This window comes from Marmota monax, unplaced genomic scaffold, assembly GCF_021218885.2.
Source record: "Marmota monax isolate L192 unplaced genomic scaffold, Marmota_monax_Labrador192_F-V1.1 WCK01_AAM20220418_F8-fsc00011, whole genome shotgun sequence".
Classification (NCBI taxonomy): domain Eukaryota; kingdom Metazoa; phylum Chordata; class Mammalia; order Rodentia; family Sciuridae; genus Marmota; species Marmota monax.
Window position 1 is genome coordinate 10,981,613 of NW_026693082.1, and position 21,351 is coordinate 11,002,963.

A 21,351-nucleotide genomic window follows, 5' to 3' on the forward strand; every position below is an offset into this window, starting at 1 on the left:
TGACCTCTCTCCATTTTATACTTATGTAAGCTTACAGCTGACACTGACATTTTTCTACTGGGCCATTATATGTTTCTCTGTAAATACCAAGTCTTTGTGCTTTAAGCCATCTGGACAACCCAAGTGTACCCAGCTAAAAGCATTTCAAAGACAAGGACTTTCCATTATCTTTCCATCTGTATATATTTTGTTCCAGTTAGCATGTTTGAAGGAGCTTTGACTTGATCATTTCTACTTGAGCATTCCAGGCTAAGAATAATTGGTTATGGACCAGCTGGTGAATACTTAACTTTTGTTCTTGTCAGTCTCTTCTAAAAAGTAATGTCTTTGTGCCAAAAATGGTATTATGTGTCTGAAGTCCCAGATACTTGGGAGACAGAGGCAAAAAGATCATTTTAGCACAGAAATTCTAGGCTAGCCTGGGCAACATAGCAAGACCCTGTTTCAAACACAAATAAATAAGCATTCTTTAATAATAATGAAGAATTTAAAGAGGTATGTGAAGTTTTCAAACAAAAATTATCATTATTCATATACTCCCTGCATGCCACAATATTTCTGATTTAGTAATGTCCTAACAAAATATTCCTCTTTTCTAAGGTCTTACCTGAAACATAGTGTCTAGATGGGGAAAGACAAAAGTTCTAAGCTTGGTTTATGGTGGTTTGGAAGAGGCTTCCACCAAATAGAATTTTGAGTTGTTCTTTTATTTGACACTCTTGAGGTTTTTCCTGGATAATGCACTAAAGTATGATTTAGGAAGGTAGAAGTGTGCATTTCTTGGGAAAAGAGAGAGAAATTTTAATGTGAAAGACGTAGAAAAAGACATGCTAGGAAGTACCCCGAAAAACTTTAAGGATGTAGGTATTGATTATCTTAAACCTTCTGTATTCTTGTAAAATTTCTGTATACCTTCAGCAGTATTCATAATCCAGATAAAAATATTGTATGAATCATGTATCTATAGCTGAGCACCCCTGACTTTGGAATCCTAGTACCTGAGTTCAAATTTACCTCATCTCACTATAGCAAATACTTAATATCACTATGAACCTGTTTTCTCATTTATAAGACAAAGCTGTGATAACTGGACCAATTTCTTAGGGTTATATGAATTAACTGAAATAACTCTTCTAAAGTTGGCTCTCAAATGTTCATAAGATATATAGATATAATTTTTTTTTGTACTAGAGATTGAACCCAGGGGTAATCTACCACTGAGCTACATCCTCAACTGTTTTTCATTTTTATTTGGAGACAGTGTCTTGGTAAGCTGCTGAGGCTGGCTTTGAACTTTCAATCCTCCTGCCTCAGCTTCCTGAGTTGCTGGAATTACACCCATGCACCACCGTGCTCGGTCATAATGATATTTGATATTCTCTCTTTGCTAAAATTCTTTAATGATCAGCAAAGAGTGGTTTTGTTAGATCTGAGTAATTTTTTCCGTCTAACTTTGTCTTCCATAAATTGATGAAGTTATTTTTTCCTTAATTACAAATTTACTTCACAGTATAGAAAAGAGTAAATATAAATACAATTTTAACTGTCTCACAGTGCCACCCACAAAAACAATAATACATGGCATTATTTTGATTACATAAGTATGCTTAGAAGAAAAGTCTACGTATTAGTGGGCTTTAGGAGTGATATATGACTATTTAGGTATGTAAGTTGTAACATCCATTGTGAGTACAACTCATGAATGATTATGCAAAAAAAAGTTTGTAAAAAAATGGTTTTATAGAAGCCTGCAATTTAGTTTGATGACTTTTATTTAAAAAATTTATCATAAATTGTACTATATTCATTTTCAGATTATCTGGTTACTTTTATCCACATGCTAAATATATATATATATATATATATATATATATATATATTCTCTTCATTTATTATATGGTATTGTCGACCAGATATAGAAAAACCATTAAATGACATTTAATGTTACATGACATTAATATGAGAAATGTCCAAATTACTTTAGCCATGAATTGAGCTAGGTGTCAGGGCATCCATCTCATGAACTGATGATCTAGGTTATCATGGTGCTGTCACCTAATTGCTCCGAGATCATGTTGAAATCGAGAGAGACTCAGTGAAATAAAACTCCTAGTGAGCACATTATTATGAGGGCTAATGTGATAATAATGTTTCAAGAGTCCAACATGAGGTTAGGTCATCAATCTATGAGATCATTGCATTTTCTCTTCCTTTAAATTCCTTGTTATATGACAAGCATGAATTTGACAAAAGATCAATGACGTGATATTCTTAGAACAGCATAATTTCTCCCTTGCAGACCAAATACAGTGGCTGATAGACAAACGCAGCATTTTTAAAAACTGAATCCTTAGTATAAAAGAGAATCTTTTAATACAGAATTGAAGATACATAAGCAGGCTTTGAAGGTTTTCTATTTCCACATAAAGTATTCAGTCTTCAGCAAGTACACCCACTTTTTAAAAAATCTCTTGGTTAAAGTGTTGGAAGCAATTCGGGTGATATTTCTTACTAATCTGGATTTGGTTTTGCTCTAGTCTGATTGTACTTTTTATGTTTTAAAGAAGCTAATGGATTATTCAGTAAACTATCTTATTTTCTATTTACATTAGGATGGTGGGATGGAATTTAACACCAGACATCAAATTCTTCTCATGGTAATTACATGGCTTTAGGAATGGCTTTAGATGGTAAGCCATCTAGAATTAAGATGAGTCTCCAAGGCTCTGACAGGAGACAAATGAATGAAAGAATAGCGCATTTTGTAATATTGTCACTACATTAGAAATGAGCAGAGATCTGCACTGGTGGAGTAGGGAATGAGGAGCAGTAAAAAGTGAGGAGAGAGAAGCTAAACAATATGGTGGATTGACAAAGGACTCAGAAGGACAGAGTTTTGAATGTCATATTTGAGGTTGTTCATGCTATCATGATATAAGAAGCCTAAATTTCCAGTTTGCCAAAAAAAAGTTGTTTCTATTTTGTTTTGTTTTGTTTTAGCTCTAAATATAGAAAAGAGGCTTCAACATCCATTTTGTTAACATAGTACAGAAGAAGACAAATATATACAGAGCAAGACAAAGAATGATGTTGAAAGAATCTATGAACTGAACAAAATTAGGAAAAGCAAATGATCAGAACCCAGAGGTACCCTTGAGGCTATAAGTCTGTTGGGAACTTTTGGATATTTTAAAGAGGGTATTGAATTTTTTACTAGAGGTGTAGAATCCAGGCTCAAAGCAAATGCAATGCCCTCTGATCAAAGACCCAAAAACATACCTGAAGTTTGAAAAACTCATGTTTATTAGTCATTGAAGCAAGGTAAAACACACAGCAGTGGAGCTATGAGACATTTCATTAAGAAGTTGTTGGGAAGGACTTATGGGACTTGGGCCTGTGTTAATTGATTTTGGGAGTGGGTTTATGGAAGAAGGACTTTGCTCTAAATTGGGTGCTGTCAGGAAGTAGAGATAATTATACAATTGAGGCTCTTAATAAATCTCATCTATAAGGAGAGAGGACTAAAACACTAAAACTGTCAGTAAGAAGTCATTCATATTAGCCAGGATAGGGGAATGTTTGGCTGTATTTGTACATGGTACAACATTTATGCTCCCTGTTCAGACACCATTTTAGAGTGGTTGTGTTTTTGTCTTAATCCTTCATAGTCACAGAGGAGCTTTGTCTGATGTGCACGTTCTATTCAGCTGTTATGTTCAGTAGGATAACCCCAAAGCCTAGCTTTAAATAACAGGCCAGCCCCCGGCAATGCCAAAACCTGGTCAATAGTATGAGGCCTGCTCTCAGATGTCACAGGGTACTGTTTTTCTTTCTCACAGATTTTATCTAGATGTTATGAAGTGGAATGAGTTTAGATGATATCTGGGTTACATAGTTTCAGCAGGTTGAAGCGCTGGTTGACTACAGTCTATTCTTCCCTTTTGAATCATGCCATTAAAAGAAAAACTGAACTGTGTCATGTTTTAATCTGCCAATTAGTTGACCAAAGACATCTATCTGATGTCCTTTGAAGGTAGAAAAGTATAGCAAAAGAAGCATAAAGAAGGTTTTTTTCTTTATTATAAGATTCTGACCGTGCCCATGACTGCCTTAAAACAATAATCTTTCTGTGCAGGTCAAGGTTAACAACTGAATAGACCTAAACTGCTCAGACCCTGCTCAGCTCATGAGAAGCCTGTCTCCAGGATTGGCCATTGGCCAGCTCCTGGGAAATGAGCTCTGACCCTTGGAATAGTCTCTCTGATAAGAGAGCTTTGTGTGCCTTATGCCTGAGGCCTTGGGCCATGCAGTACCAATTTTATCAGATAATTTATGTTAAAAGGTAATCTATGGAGGACACCTGTTTTGCTCTCAGGTTCTAGAGTCTGAGTTGCTCAGTCAATCATAACAGGCAATGTAGGCCTACATGACTGACTCCCAGTAAAATCCCTGAACATTAAGGCCCAGTTAGTTGGCCTTCCCTGGTTAGCAACCCTTCACACATCTTGTCTAGAAAAGCTAATCACTTTGGGAAAGGATTCCTTGGATTTGCATTTGGATTCTGTGTACTTTGCCCCCCACACCATTTCCTGCTGCTAATGTTAATTTGTATTCTTTTGTTTAATAAACTGTGACTGTGAGTATAATAGTTTTTCTAAGTCCTGGGAATCCTCCTATTGAATCACCCAGCCTGAGTGTGGTCTGGGAAGGCCCTGACTCACTCCTTCACTGTGTGTGTGTGGGTGTGTGTGGGTGTGGGTGTGTGTGTGTGGGGGGGGGGGTGGGTGTCCCCTTTACTGCCAGTTCTAGTCAATGTGGATTTATTTTTTTACATCCTCTTTGTTCATAATAAAATAATTTTCTGTTTCAGTCTTCTTTAAATAATAACTAAAGGAGTAACTGGAGCTAAGGATAGAAAATGGAGGTAAAGAGAAAGAGGTCAAAGTCAAAGAAGACATATTTCCAATAAACCATCTTGAGAGAAATTAAGTCTGCTTTTTAGGATTGTATCCATTCAGTCATTCAAATGATATTTATTAAGAACCTGCTGTGTATCAAACTTTTGCTCTATAATGGAATTAAAATGGCTTTTAGAACAGAACTGGGTATGTGGGTTCCCAACACATGCTTTGTATAAAGTTATCATGGCAGAGTGAACTCCACATCACAGGAGCCTTGAGGACATGCCAACTTCAAGCTCTAACACAGATTCTCAGAGTTGTTTATGCTCTGGGGTATGGTGGGTTTGGATCACCATTATCCTCCTTGATAGGGGGCAGAGTGTGGACACTCCTGCTCTTACCCCTATGGATAGCTAATAGTTTTATTCTTGGGAATATCGATGCTCCTCATCTGGGACCTGCTTCCTGAGGAGGTAGGTGCATGAATGGAAGTGTTGCTATCCAGGCTCCTTGCACAGTGATAGATATCACCACCAGGAGACCTGAGGGAGCAAAAATTAGATCTGACAAGTGAGATTTCTTTGCTGGTACAAAGTGAGTTGATGAAAACTGAGTAGTTTTCTCAGAAGAATGTGCAGGAGTGGCCAACTTAGAGAAAGGCCTTGAGACCCTGGTGGGGATTCTACTGAGACAGAGGAATCAGAGGAAGTGTCCCACTCTATATGTGTGGCTTTGCAGTGAGTCATACCACAGATCTTCTGCTTAAACACTGCTTTTATTTTTTTAATAGAAGGATTTTATAAGTGGAATGTGAAAGAACCCCTTGATAAAACAAAGTGGTTAGATTTTCTGCATTATTAGAATAGGGTTATATTTATGTAGTCTATATATACTTATAAAAGCTTTCCAAGTCCTTATAATTTCTGATTACAAGAACAAAGAAAAAGCTGTATGCAATGGCTCATTCCTGAAATCCCAGCATCTTGGGAGGCTGAGGCAGGAGGATCACAAGTTCAAAGCCAGCCTCAGCAATTTAGCAAGGTCCTGTCTCAAAATAAAACAACAACAACAACAACAACAAAGAGGAGAGAATATCTTTACTGCTGGTTAGCTATAACACCAAACACTACCTCCTTCTCATTCTTGTGTAGCTAATTTACTGGGGCGGCCAAGAAGAAATATATGTGAAGAAGTGAAAGATTGCTGATAAAATCCACTGCATAACACAAATTCATAATTGGACATCCTTGATTATCTGGGGGACCAAGGTGGTCGGGGGAGGGTTCTTATTCCAGAACATCTAGTGCTTTTCTGGCAATATGCAGGCAGTTTAATGGAAAGATCTAGATGCAGAAATTCCATCACCAGGACTGTCTATTCTTGGGGCTGGCCCATCTGAGCCTGATTGCTCAAATAAAATGTTAGAGATGATGACCGGAAACCCAGCACTCAACAAGTGCATCAGCTCAAAGAGTTCATAGGTAAAGATACTGTTCTTAGAAAAAAAGAAAACCTACTATTTTATAAGACTTGGTTAAAAAATACTTAAAGGGTTGCATCTTTTTTTTAATTCTTTTTTTTTAATTTTTATTGTTGGTTGCTCAAAACATTACATAGTTCTTGATATATCATATTTCATACTTTGATTCAAGTGGGTTATGAACTCCATTTTTACCCCATATACAGATTGCAGAATCACATCAGTTACACATCCATTGATTTACATATTGCCATACTAGTGTCTGTTGTATTCTGCTGCCTTTCCTATCCTCTACTATCCCCGCTCCCCACCCCTCCCCTCCCCTCTTCTCTCTCTACCCCCTCTACTGTCATTCATTTCTCCCCCTTGTATTATTTTTCCCTTTCCCCTCACTTCCTCTTGTATGTAATTTTGATTTTTTAATATTTATTTTTTAGTTTTCGGCGGACACAACATCTTTGTTTGTATGTGGTGCTGAGGATCGAACCCGGGCTACACGCATGCCAGGCGCGTGCGCTACCACTTGAGCCACATCCCCAGCCCATGTAATTTTGTATAACCCTGAGGGTCCCCTTCCATTTCCATGCAATTTCCCTTCTCTCTCCCTTTCCCTCCCACCTCTCATCCCTGTTTAATGTTAATCTTCTTCTCATGTCCCTACTCTGTTCTTAGTTACTCTCCTTATATCAAAGAAGACATTTGGCATTTGTTTTTTAGGGATTGGCTAGCTTCACTTAGCATAATCTGCTCTAATGAAAGGGTTGCATCTTTACAGTAAAAAAATTCAAATGATTATTCCCAGAAATTCTTTTTTATTAAATCATATTCCTGAACAGTCTGCATTTCTCAGTCTTTTTTTGCATGTTTGAGTTTCTAATTGCTAGTGGTTTTTTGTTTTGTTTTTTTTTTAAATAAAATTCTAGCCAGGTATAGTGGTCCATACCCGTAAACCCTACTACGTGGGAGGCTAAAGGAAGAGGATCAGCAGATTGAGGCCAGCCTGGGCAATTCAGGGAGGTCCTGTCTCAAACATAATTAAAATAAAATAAAATGAGTTGGAGTTGTAGCTCACCCCTGGATTCAATCCATAGTACCTCAAAAAAAAAAGTTATTTTTCCTAGAGCAATAAAAACTTAAAAACATGTATCTCTATTGCAGCTATTATGAATATAAACAACAATAAGTGGCGAGGATGTGGGGAAAAAGGCACAGTCAAACATTGTTGATGGGACTACAAATTGATGCAGTCAATATGGAAAGCAGTATGGAAATTCCTTGGAAAGTTGGGAATGAAACCACCATTTGACCCAGCTATCTCTCTCCTCCATCTATACCCAAAGGACTTAAAAACAGCATACAATAGGGACACAGCCACGTCAATGTTTATAGCAGCACAATTCACAATAGCTAAATTGTGGAACCAACCTAGATGTCCTTCAGTAGATGAATGGATTAAAAAATGTGGCATTTATACACAATGGAATATTACTCAGCAATAAAATAGAATAAAATCATGGCATTTACAGGTAAATGGATGGAGTTGGAGGAGATAATGTTAAGTGAAGTTAGCCAATCTCCAAAAAACCAAATGCCAAATGTTTTCTCTGATATAAGGAGGCTGATTCATGAGTATGAAGGGGAAGCATGGGGAAGAATAGACGAACTCTGGATAGGGCAGAGGAGTGGGAAGGGAAGGGAGGGGGCATGGGGTTAGAAATGATGGTGGAATGTGATGGTCATCATTATCCAAAGTACATGTATGAAGACACAAATTGGTGTGAATATACTTTGTACACAAGCAAGCAAACAAAAAAATCTTGTATCTTTTTAACACTGCTTCAAAGATTTATTGCCATGAGGGTGAGAAATCAAACTGGCATTTACATTTTTTTTTCCTCAATAGCTTCATTTGGCTTGAATAATTGGTATTGCTCTTACCAACTAAAAGAAGATATGACTATTTTAGAATTTTAAATTTAGGATAGAAGTAGGTATTGAGAATTTTGTTTTTTTTTAAATTTAAATTTAATTTATTTTAACTGATACATAAAATGATAATAATTGTACACACTAACGGGGTGCTGTGTAGTGTTCTATACATGTGCACATTGTGTGATGTGAAAATCTCATTAAACATATCTATCTCCTCAAACATTTATCATTTCTTTATGGCTTGTTTCTTTTAAAAGAGCTAGTTCTTCCACCCAAGATTTTTCCTTAGTTTAATTTATATGCAGACAAGCCCCTGAGGTGTCCCAGTGTTGCATAACTAAGCATCATTGAACTCTATTTAGTTGCAAGGCTTGATTATAACAGCAGGGTGCTTCTTATGCAGCACTAAAGAGATAGATATTAAAATGCTAACAAAATTCAGTTTTAAACAGTCCATGGAAAATACATATATATATATTAAACTTACTCTGCCAAGTTTATAAATATTCCATCAGAATAAGTTAAGAACTTTGGGAATTTAAGTAACCCTTTTAGATTAAAATAATTTTCTAAAAAACTAAAATTGGTGCAATAGTAATAAAGATCATTTTTCCAAACCAAGTGGAAAACCTTCAGTTTTATTTCATCATTTTTTTTCACAACCCATTCGCATGAACGTATAAAGTGGCTAACCTTAGATGAAATGAAAAGAAAGTTCAGAAAGTCCCAAACCCCACAGCAAAAACCTGAGACTTGTCCCAAAGACTATTTTCAGACCTGTAATTTTTTGAAATTAATGTTGTATTGAACACTGTATGCTCACTACAAACATATTATCTTCAAATTCCCTCAAAACAATATGGAGTGGGGTTTATTCACATTAAATAGAATAGTCAAGGTCTTGCGGCTAGTAAGAGTTATAATTTAAACTGGAGTCTTTGATTTTAAATCTTGAGCATGATCTTTTATATCACAATGTCTTATAATTGGTTATCCTAACAGGTAATATATTATAGAAAAATCTAAAACATCTTAGTAAAAGAGTAATTTTGTCAAGGACAGGGGTGGCCTCTTCAAGTTACCCTAATAGTAGACAAATACTTAACATTATGGACTATCAGACAAACCTGTATTTGAATCCTGGCAGGATTGACTACTACCTACTTGAACTTAAGCTAATCACTTACTCTCAAAGTTTAAGTTCCCAACATGGTATAATTGGAATAGCAACGATTTTTTCATAGACACCTCAATTTAGGATTAAATAAGATAATGTATGCAAAGCTCTGTACCCCAAGGGAGGTAGCAAATCACCAATCCTGGAGTCAGCTGCCTGCGTTAAAATTCTGTCTGCCATTATTTGTCTCTGTGACCTTGGGCAATTTTACTGTATCTAGCCGCTGTGCCACTGCACTGGTTTCTCATTGGTAAAAACTGTAACTAACTGCTTCATAATATTTCTTTTTTTATTTAAAGTACTTAGGATAGTTCCTGAAACATTTAACAGACTATGTTGTTGAATTTAAATAAATACTCTTTGAATGTTAGTAAATACTAAAGAAATGGTAGCAATTTTACCTATTATCATGTGAGCAAATTAACATGATTTTTTTCCTAAAACTTAAAATTTTAATTTTTGATCTTTTTTCTTTAGGGAAACATAAAATTAATTCAGCTGCCCCAGAATGATGAGATTTATTCACCCTAGTAGGTTTGTTGGAGTTGGAGAGTGGGGAGGAAAGGTGGCAAGAAAGACAGTTAGGGGGTCTTCTAGATTTGGGTGACAAAGCAAATGAATGTGACATTATGTATTGCCTGAGATAGGGAAAAGGAGGATTAGACATATGGGCAAGGAGGAAGAAAGAGAACTCACATTTTATCAATATCTCCCTAGCACTGTGCTAGGCACATGGTATACATAGCACCTCATTTCACTCTAAGATTCAACCACCCTAGAGGTTTTCCTCTCTACCATGGTTTTACAGATTTTGGAAAATCTTTGAAGGCGTATGTTTTGCCATACACACTATCTATATATGAGAATCAACTTGCCAAATAAGTTTATTGCATGAGTAGGGTAAGAATTCTTTTTCTCCTGCCTCCTCACCCTTCCAAGCTCTGAATTTTTCACATCAAGGGTTAGACTGTATTATATATTAGTGTAGTCATGACTTTCAATGCAAAATGACCCTTTCCTTTTCTTGGTGGTTGTTGATAACTCCATAGAGAACCTTTTGAGATGCCACATGGGCTCTGAGAGTTCCATAATAACTTAAGAGATCTGTAATGGTCGGACAACTCTGCCTAGAAATGTCATGAGAGTTTTTGTATTTCTCTACTACTCAAATTAGGCATACACTATCTTGGAGCTAAAATTCACAATGCAGCAATTGCCTGTAGCAAACCATAGCAAAGTTGTCTAGATCAGTTTCAACATTAAAGTTCAACCAGTTTAACTAGTTCTAGTTGGCAGAAAATCAAAATATACATGTTTCTATCCCAATCTTCTGAATGATGTTTGCCAGTTATATTACCTCAAACTTTTGGGAACAAAACACATTAAAAACAACCTCAACTGGTTAAAAGAAGATATGTCTCTTTAAGGGTAATATTTCTGAACTTTCTACGAAAATCCAAGTTCTGAATTACAGAACCATAAAGTTCTTAAGCACAAGCACTGCCAAAAGGAACTGTGGTTCATTTCAAAAACTAACTGTAATGCAAATATTAGGTGGAACCATGCTGTCACCAGAGAAGGGTCCAAGAAGGGCTCCCAGAAGGGAGGGGATATCAACTCAGTCCTGGAAGGTTCTTGACTTATTCCACAGAAAGAGATTGTAGAACTTGTCAAAAGAGGCACAAAGATTTATTTAAGAAAGTAAAGAGATTTATTTAGAAAAGCAGGCAATAGAGCAGGACACCAGCTCAAAGGGAGAAGGAGCACAGGTGTTTAAGAGTAAGGCATGCTTTTGGGGGCTTGGGCTCTTCCTTTTAAAGGAATCTTTGTAAACAGTGAACCTGAGAAGCGTGTGTGTGTGTGTGTGTGTGTGTGTGTGTGTGTTTTGGTGATGGTGGTGGGGTGACAGCAGCCTGCTAAGCACCATTCTCTTAATCATGGAGCATAGGGAGGGTTACCATGGTGTGGTCCTCAGGACTAGGTTGATGTCAGCTGCGAATAGATAATGTTTGGAATATACTTACATCATAAATCCCTAACAATATTTTCCCTTGCCTTTATCTTGTCTAAAGAAAATGCATCATGTAAGCCAGCAAAGCAGGCATTAGTCACCTAGACATAATATTTTAAGTTTCAAGGGCTTTTAAGAATTCAGTCCTGGAGGAAAACAGACCTGGGGAGTAAATGTGAGGGTGTTCACGGAGCTTCTTAGATGTCAAGTTACCGTATATTTTACCTTCCCTGTTAGTCCTGCAACTTTCTAAACTTTACTATAAATATTTATCACTATTATTTACTTACAAAATCATAGTACAACATTATTAGAGTAAGCAAGTGTCATGATTTAGAAATGAGGTGTCCCCCAAAAGCTCATGTGTTAGCCAATGCATGAATTGGGTTATGAGAGTCTTAATGGATTAACCGAGGTAGTAACTGTAGGCAGGTAGGGTGTGGGTGGATAAGGTAGGTCACTGGGGGCATGCCTTGGGGGTTTATATTTTGTCTCTGGTAAGCAAAGCTCTCTCTGCTTTCTGGTGGCCATATCCTGAGTCGCTTTTCCTTGCCATGCCCTTTTACCTTTCCCTATCTCAGGCCCAGAGCTGTGGAGTCAGCTGTCTAAGGACTGGCCTCTAAAGCCATGAGTCCCGAGTAATCTTTCCCTCCTCTATGTTGTTCAGTCAGGCCTTTTGGTCACAGGGATGAAAAGCTTACTAAAATAGCAAGCTATACTGATTATTCAAAGATATTCACAATTGATATTTTTGCTCTTTGATTTTAAGATCAATTTTCAATATTATGTCAATAATAAAAATATCATATGCTTGTATGATGTTTCAAGGTTTACAGCATGCTGTGTAAACATTACCATGTGCAATCCATTTTAGATAGGCATTATTATCACTCTAGCCTCACTGGATATATGGCAAACAGTGTCCATTAGTATAAAAGAAGAATCAGAGATTCAGAGAAGTGACCTGTTTTGAAGGGGCATAGGTAAATCCACATCTCATGAGTCAAAACCAAGACCAATAAATTCACTACATTTCTGTTAGAAAACCTAACCACCAGTGACTCAGTTATAGAAAAAAACCAATACGTTCCAGTACCACATTCTGAAAGGGACATTACTGTCAGGGACATATCTTGAGATTTAGAATATCTACTTCTATTCCCTGCTTTGGGACTCTCTGTGCGTCCAGCTTTTCTTGGTTAACTTCCATACCACAGTGCAAAGAAGCTCAAGGCCTTGGACAGGTGGAAGTTGTGTGGGCCACAGGTGTTCATTCTGCCCCTCTGGAAAGCTCACCCACAGAGGTTGCTTGGTGCCTGAAATAGCCCACAGCCCCACCACCTGCTGCCTCTCAGCTGCTGGCCCCAAAGCAGCAGCAACAAAGCAGAGCATAATGCAGAGAAGGAAGACTTCTTTCAAAATGAGATTTCAAAATGAGAATTTACTTTCATTAAAATACTTCCATAGAAAGTATTTTTAATAACATTAAATAACATTAATTTTTAAAAATTAATGTTATTTCACTTCTTGTTTTAGTTATGTGAGGTTATTTTCCAAAGTACTGTCAATAATTGTCCTTTGTATGAATTAATTTTCTGTTGGTGATGATTATTGTGGTGGAAAGGCAAACTTAACTAGTCAGAGTTTCCGGTACTTTAATGTGCATACCTTGAATACTCTTTAAAAACTATACCCAAAAGACCTAAAAAGAGCATACAACAGGGACACAGCTACATCAATGTTCATAGCAGCACAATTCACAATAGCTAGACTGTGGAGCCAACCCAGATGCCCTTCAATAGATGAATGGATAAAAAAAATGTGGCATTTATACACAGTGGAATATTACTCAGCACTAAAAAACAACGAAATCACGGCATTTGCAGGGAAATGGATGGTATTAGAGCAGATTATGCTAAGTGAAGCTAGCCAATCCCTAAAAAAACAAATGCAGAATGTCTTCTTTGATATAAGGAGGCGGGGGGGACTCAAAACAGAGCAGGGAGGAAGAGAATGAGAAGAAGATTACCATTAAACAGGGACGAGAGGTGCGTGGGAATGGGAGAGAGAAGGGGAATTGAAGGGAAGATGGTAGGAGACCCTCATTGTTATGCAAGATTACATATAAGATGGTGTGAGGGGGAAGAAAAAAGAGAGAGAGAGAGAAACATGTCACAGTAGATTGGGCAGAAAGAGGGGAGGGGAGGGGAGGGGAGGGGGGGATAGAAGGGCAGCAAAATACAATAGACACTAGTATGGCCCTGTGTATAAACGTGGCTGTATAACCAATGTGATCCTGCAATCTGTACACGTGGAAAAATAAGATTAAGATTACGTACCCCATTTGAATCAAATGTATGATATGTCAAGATCATTGTAATGTTTTGAGCAACTAATAAAAAGATTAAAAAAAATACAGAGTCAGATTGAATAGGTCTGGGGTAGGGCTTGAGATTATGTATTTATGGGATGCATCACAATTTCAGAAGCATAGGACTTCAAGTTGTCCTTATATGTCAGAGGGTCTATAAGAATAGGATAAATCTAAAGATTATTAATGAGATTTTTTTAAAATTAGAGTTTCTTTTCCTGAAGGCAATAAGAACCCAAAATACTTTTAGTTGATTTAATTTTTCCCTTATTACTTTTTTTAATGGAAGTATTTTAATGAAAGTAAATTCTCTTTCCAAATATCTGGAAATAAGTTATGTGTCATGTTAAATAGGTCCCTCCCCGCCCCCTCATCTCCAATGCCCACACAGAAATGTTGAACTGCTGCCTCATGGCTCTCTCCTTTCTTTTCTGAATTTTCTCTGCCTCTGCTTGATTTTCTCCCCATCCCCTACACAGATTTAGAATTTGTATTGACTGAGACAGATTGTAGCGTGAATGTCCCAGTTGTTTCAGCTTGTGGGTTGGTCACATTCTTTTGATATTGGCCTGAAATTAGATCAATGCTCAAGATAGCTTTAAAATAACATTAGCATACAGTAGCTTACTCTAAATTATCAGGCAGCTTTGAGGCAGCCCTGTCTTAGCATGTCTGAATGGGCATGTTCCAGTGTATCAGCTGTGATAGTGCTCCTGCCTATTTTTTATTTGGATCTAAAGATTATAAGAAGACACAAAACCAATAATTTTGTATACCCTTCACCCAGCTTTTCTCAAAGATAATATCTCACATAACCAGTAGACATTGTCAAAAACCAGGAAATTTGCCTTGATACAGAACTAGTAACTAAACTAGGGACCTTATTTGGAGTTTTCCAGTTTTCACATGTTCTTTTAAAAAAATTTTTTTTGAGGGAGAGGGATATGTACTCTGAAATTTAATAGATTGCATTTAGACTCATGTAACCACCATTGCAATCTGCCTGATTATTGATGCTGTGTGATACTGAACAGTGACTCCCATCAACACTCCCTGTGTCCATTCCCTTTCCATATACCCCTCCACTGCCAGGGATGCTCTTCTCTCATGCCTTCTAAACTTAATGCTATTTTTCATTTTTTTCCCAAAGTAATAACAGTAGTATTGGTTAATTTTACCTTAGAGAAGCAACACAGAATGAATAAAAAAGTATACAAAAATTTTTAAAAAGCACAAAGAATTAAGTGAAACTCACCAAACCTATAACCCCATTGTCTAGGGAAAGCCATTAGCAGTTTGATGTATATATTTACCATTTGTCCTACTGTCTAGTGGGTGTGTTTATGTGTGTGTTGTGTATTCTAGTTTATAAAATTGGGATATAAAGTTATTATTTTTCATTTTTATCAATCTGTTAGACTCCCCCCCAGAAGTTTTTATTTTGTTTTAATGCAAAATTTTCAATCCTTTGGAAAGCCAAGCATCTCTTCATATATTTCTTCTACTGCGACCCACCCATTGTTATCAACCCATTTCTCTATTGAGCATATAATGATTTTACTTGTTGCAATATTTTATTTCTACAAAAAAAAAATATTTGTGGATTGTATGAATGGGCTAAAGCCTGCACCAGAGTACTCAGCTGTGTTGGCAGTAAGAGCTCATCTTCAGGTCTCCTCATCTCTTTCCACACAGAACTAGCTGTCAAATCCTGTGTATTCGACTTTCAAACTGTCTTCAAACATGCCATGACCACTGCTCTATCAGACTTGTCATTTCTTACTTGGATTTCTGCAATAGTCTCCTCTCACTGATCTCTCTAATTGAATCCTTTCTCCATCTGTGAGCAGTGTTTTCTAAAACACAATCTGTTCACCTCACTCTCTTGCTTAAAAGCCTTTAATGACTCCATACTGTCTGGAAAATAAATCTAATAGCTTTAGAAGGGCATTTGAGGTTTCCATAAAATCTGGTCTGACTTTCAAATCAGCCTTGCCTCTCTTCCTTCTCTCTATATGGTGTCTGCCCCGTTCATATAATGCCTCAGCTGTTCCAGAGCAAACCTTGCATTCCTCAGCTCTTTGCTTTCTAGATCTCTCTGAAATGCCACAAATTCCATAGAACCTGTTCTATGGCTCCAGTAAACTTATCCCACTACTGTCACCACTAGCACCACAATGACCTTCACTACCACCTTTATGTGACTTGCTCCCCTCCAGCCTCTTAGTAATCTATTTCCTCCCCCTCTTCAACTGCCTGCCCACACAGAAATTTTCTATATTGGCAATGTCAATGAATGCATCAAATATTATGTGCAAAGCAGTGACTCCATCTATAATAGTTTCCAGATGGAATTTTGGGTGCAGTTGAGTTCTGAAAACATATTACTCTTAAAAGGCTAAAAACCTACAACATGTATCTTTTTAAATTGCTTTGTTTAAAGTAGTTTAATATGAAGGAAAAATGTCCTGTAAATTCCTCTTGGAAAGGGGATCTGAGAACAAACGAGGGGGCAGATGACAATGTTTCTCAGCCCTGTTGGGAAGCAGAGCTTCTACTTTTCTGGTAACATGTACTCATGTAAGAATGTGATCCTATAGTCATCTATACCAGGATCCAGTTCAAATAAAATATATTTGAAAGATCTTTTAGCCCAAATGTATAACAGTCACAAATATTAAAATTATTTTTTCCTAAGCTTTTAAAAAATGAAAGTATCCTTAGAAAGAGAATGGATAATCATTTGCCTCCACAAAATTAAGATGCGTGATTTATTTGTATCTCCCCTCTTCTCATTGTAACAGGCTTTAGGTTTAAAAATTACAAACAAGAAAAGGAGTCAAGATACATACATTAATGCCCATAAACTTTTGCTACTGGTTAATATTCATAACTATAAAACTTTCAGGCTTATCATATTTCTTTCATGGAAATGATCAGTTAGGAATATTTTTTTAATATTTTTTTTAGTTGTAGAGAACACAATACCTTTATTTTAATGTGGTGCTGAGGATCGAACCCAATGCTAGGCAATCTCTCTACCACTGAGCCACAACCCCAGCCCCTGTTAGGAATGTTTTAAACATGTTAACAAGAAATGAATTATTTGTTTGTTTGTTTGTTCCTTTCTCCCTTCTAATTTGCAATATGTTAGCCACTATATTAGCTTCTGAGGATGCAGGAATACACAACAAAGGCAAGTTTCCTCTCTGATCAAGCTGATAGGAGATTCATGTGAACTCAAACCAATCCAGAAAGTTTTGAGGCAGAAAAGCCATCAAGAAAAGGACAAGATGGGGGCAGTGACGCATGCTGCTCAGGAGGTTGAGGTGGGAGGATCATGTGGCCTAGGAGTTCGAAGCCAGTCTGGGCAACATAGTGAGACCATATTTCAATAAAAAGAAAAAAGAAAAAGAAAAAAAATTGTTTTAAAAGGACAGAGAAAATTTCAGAATTTTTGCCTTTGAATACTCCTACACTTTTCTAAATCAGATGATATTTACTTCCTGCTTTTTTTCTCGAAAATATCTCATCCCCTTCATTCTTCATTAATACTTTAAACAGCAAGAGGCCCAGACAGAATAAAAACTATTGTATTAATTCACTTAGTCTCTTAATAGCTATAGAATAAGATATAGTAAAAAAAAAAAAAGCAGCATTGTTAGGAGTACTGCAATTTATTCCTAAGTATCCTAAGGCTGACATTTTAGTGTGATAGCCTCATTATTATAGATCAAAATCTGTCTTAGTATTAGTAGACCCCTCAATTCTAAGATGACATAGAACATAATTTTGCCTCCAATCTTGCTATTATTTCATCAAGCCCTTTTGTTAGGGTTTATTTTTCATTTAACCATGACTGCCAGCTATGACCAATATCTGGATTCTGGTTTGAAGGGTCTTCAAACCCAAGACACTTTCCTCCAAGGAAATCTGGGAAGATTTCTTTGCCCAGAAACACAGAGATCTGACTTGTCATCTAACGTCACCTTCAGGGTGACATTACCATGATTCCACACCTTCTCATTATCTTTACTTCTAAGAGTAAAGACAAAGGATTCTATTCTCAGGAACTACCACTTTTATGCAACAAAACAAGAGAATTTCCCCTATAATTTCCATTGCCATTTTCCCTCCTGATTTCTCACAATTACTCAGGAGCTCACCAAGTACTTATGAAGCCTACATTGTGTTCAAGGCAGTGAACTTGGCACTGGAGAAACAATGAAGACGGGATCCAGGATTGACTCTCCTCACTCTCACCTTCTGGAGATATAGAGACCTGGCAGAGGATGATGGGACTGAGAACAGCCCTTAAAAATAAAGGCCACCCCCCACCCCACCAATACCCTTGAAAGAAGGAGGGATAGAGAGCATAAATAAATCAATAATGGTGAATAATGACAATAAGTTTATCCCTTTACTCACTCAAAAGCAATCCTTCCTGGCCAACTCGAGTATGATTTCCTTCCAGAATTGAAGAATGTGTTCACAGAGGGAAGGTGGGGGCTGGTTGTTGGTGCCGTGCTTGGTGTGGAGGAGGGAGGAAACCGGGAGTGAAAAGGCTCTTTCATTCGCCTGGCAGAGGCAGCCTTGCAGCTGGGGCCCTGTCTGCTGCCCTGATCCCTCTGCTGGCCTGTCACCTCCAGAGAGAACATGTGTTCCTCTAGTGAGACGTGTCTCAGCACCAGCCTCTGGCAGGAGTCAAGTGACTGGGAAGATAGTTTAAAGGAATCATAAAAGTATATAAAATAAAGGGTAGTTAAGCATTTTATCTGCCCCCCTGCCACGCCCAAGTCAAGAATATCTACTCGACTTCAACTTTTACCTGAGATCTCTTTACTCAGACCCAGGATCACCAATTTGCTGTTTAAGCTTGGCAAGTCAGTAAAACCTTACCCTGTTCAAATTCTCATCTGGAAATTGAGAAGGTAGCAACAGATGTGCCAAAGAGCGCTTCCAAATTAAAACAAATTTGACTTTCACATCAACAGAATTTCAAGGGGCTTACCCTCAGCTGTTAAGAAAAAGAAAATTTAAAATGACATATTTGTGTATTTTCCTGTTGTCCTTTTACTATCATTTTAAACCACTTATTGCTATTTAGTGATCCTGTTTCTGCTTATTATTTCCTTCACTAACACAACTGAGTTCAAACGAGAAAAAAATGTAAAGGTTAACATCTATTTTTAAACAATTTTAAACACACACACACACACACACCTCACAGATGTGGATTTTGAGCAAGGAAATGAAAAGCTAATTGACACACTTCTCCAGTTGTTCACAATCAGGGCATTAGAATCACGTGAAAGATTTGTTAAAACACATATTGCTGGGCCCCACCTCAAGTTTCTAATTTGGTGGGTAAAGTGGAACCTTAGAATGAATGTTTCTAACCCATTCCAAGTGGTACTGATGCTGTGGATCTGGCATGCTTAGAGAACCAACTACTACTGTTTATCGTAGCTCCCACGGAGATGCATACATCTGTAGTGTGTATCATCTTCAAACCCCTTAAAGCCAAGATGCACCGCAGGCAATCTTTTCTCCCCTCTACTATTTGTCTATTATCAGAAAGTCATGATGATAATCATGTTTTTTTCTTCTTCATGTCAAGGCACTTTCCACCTATCCCTTATCAGTTACCTACGGATTTCTCTGTTCTCTTGACTCTTTTCTTACAAAGGTTTAAACCCATCATAAAGCATGCATTTCCATATCTAGCGTGATATTTCCCCTTTGTTTTGTTTTATTTTTGCAGTTGATTAGGCCTACCTGTAGCCCCATGCTACTTTTTAAAACTTTAGTCATTGTGGCCAGAATTTCTGCACTGCTGGGAACACAAACTAAATGGAAGACAGGCTAATTGAGTACAAAGGTTTGCATCATTTGCCATCATGCTCATAGAATTATGGTATCATGTCCATGGCAGACTTTTCATCTTTGCCTTAGAAGGATATGAAACTAAGATTGTGAGTAGATGGTTCTTAGTAAAGTAGAACCACCAACTCGTACCCTAAACCTCAGGAAATGCTTCTGAGTGCACCTTTATTACCAATGTGTTCTAGGGTCTCTAAGAAGAATTGGTGGGATAAATTATTCTGGGAAGTCTGTGAAATAACACATAACAAGGAAGAAGGAGCATTTTGTGATGAAACAAAAACCATAATCTTCTTTAATGGTATGTTGAACAATTTAATTTTTTAAAAGGCTGATGCCCCCATACTAGAGGGACTTTCTTTTCATCTACCAGTTTAAGGACTCAAATCGTATGTCCTACTAGAGAGTCAGCATTAAAACACACAAGCAGCTTACTAGCAATCCTCTTTCAAGGCGATAGAACAGGATCTGTTCTTGCACACCACCTTCTGCTACCTGCCTCCTCCTCCTTCCCATCTCCATTCCTGCTCATAGAGAATTTTAGCATTGGGTAGGTAGAGAAATAACTCAGGAGCTGGAAGTGGAGGGCTGCTGAAGGCTGCTACTGCTACTACTGCTGCTGTTGCTGATTACATATGTTGGGGTAATTTCATCCCTGTGCAAAAAGACCCAAGCTTCAGTTGCAAACCAGCTTGCTGAAGTTAACCACCCATCCCAACCCTACCAAGTTTGGCCCACCGAAGGCCCTCTCAGATATTAAGGTATTTCTTTCATATTCATAGTTGTCTATTACATGTTAAAAAGTTGCATGCGTTTTTGTGGCATGTAATGTGTTTGCGGGTGAGCATATGTGCATGTGTGCCTGGGGTAAGCGTGATTATGCTTTAGGACTCACTATCCTAGATGCTGTCCCCTACCCCATCTACAAAATTCCTTTCATCAAATGCTTCCTATTTGATGAATGGATAAAGAAAATATCACATACACACACACATACACACAAAGGAATATTATTCAGCCATAAAAGAAGAAAATCTTATCATTTGTGGCAATGTAGATAAGCCTGGAAGACTTTTAGTTAAATGAAATAAATCAGGTACAACATGTTCTTACTTTTATATGGCAGCTAAAAAAGTAGATTTCATAGATGTATGGAGTAGAATAGTGGTCACCAGGGTCTGGGAAGGTAAGAGGAGGAAGAGAGTATGGTAAATGGGTGCAGGGGTGCAGTTGGATAGGAGGAATGACTCTAGAATTTTGTAGCATAGCAGGGTAACTATGATTGACATAGATATTTCAAAATAGCTACCAGAGAGGATTTTGAAGGGTCCCAACACAAAGAAATGGTACATCTTTGAGGTAATGTATTATGCCAATTACCCTGATGCAATCATGGCATAAACATAGATTGAAATATCACTCTCTACCCTATAAACATGAACATTTTTGTGTCAATAAGAAATAAAAATAAAGTTACAACTTAGAAATGGAAATGCATCTAGTTTTTAGAAAAGTTGGCCTAGAATTCTCTACTGTCCTCTGCCTGTGATCCCAGCATCTCTGGAGGCTGAGACAGGAGGATCTTGAGTTCAAAGC

The 21,351-nt window shown here is 37.4% G+C and overlaps 1 protein-coding gene across 1 annotated transcript in view; it reads right to left on the reverse strand.

Annotated features, from left to right (window-relative positions):
* Spart (spartin) overlaps positions 1 to 18,407 on the reverse strand; it is a 61,223-nt gene extending 42,816 nt beyond the window's left edge. Inside the window, exon 1 of the mRNA XM_058582539.1 lies at positions 18,301 to 18,407. The gene's annotated coding sequence lies outside the window, so the exon portion shown is untranslated. The remainder of the gene's footprint in view (positions 1 to 18,300) is intronic.
* Between the last annotated feature and the right edge of the window lie 2,944 nt (positions 18,408 to 21,351).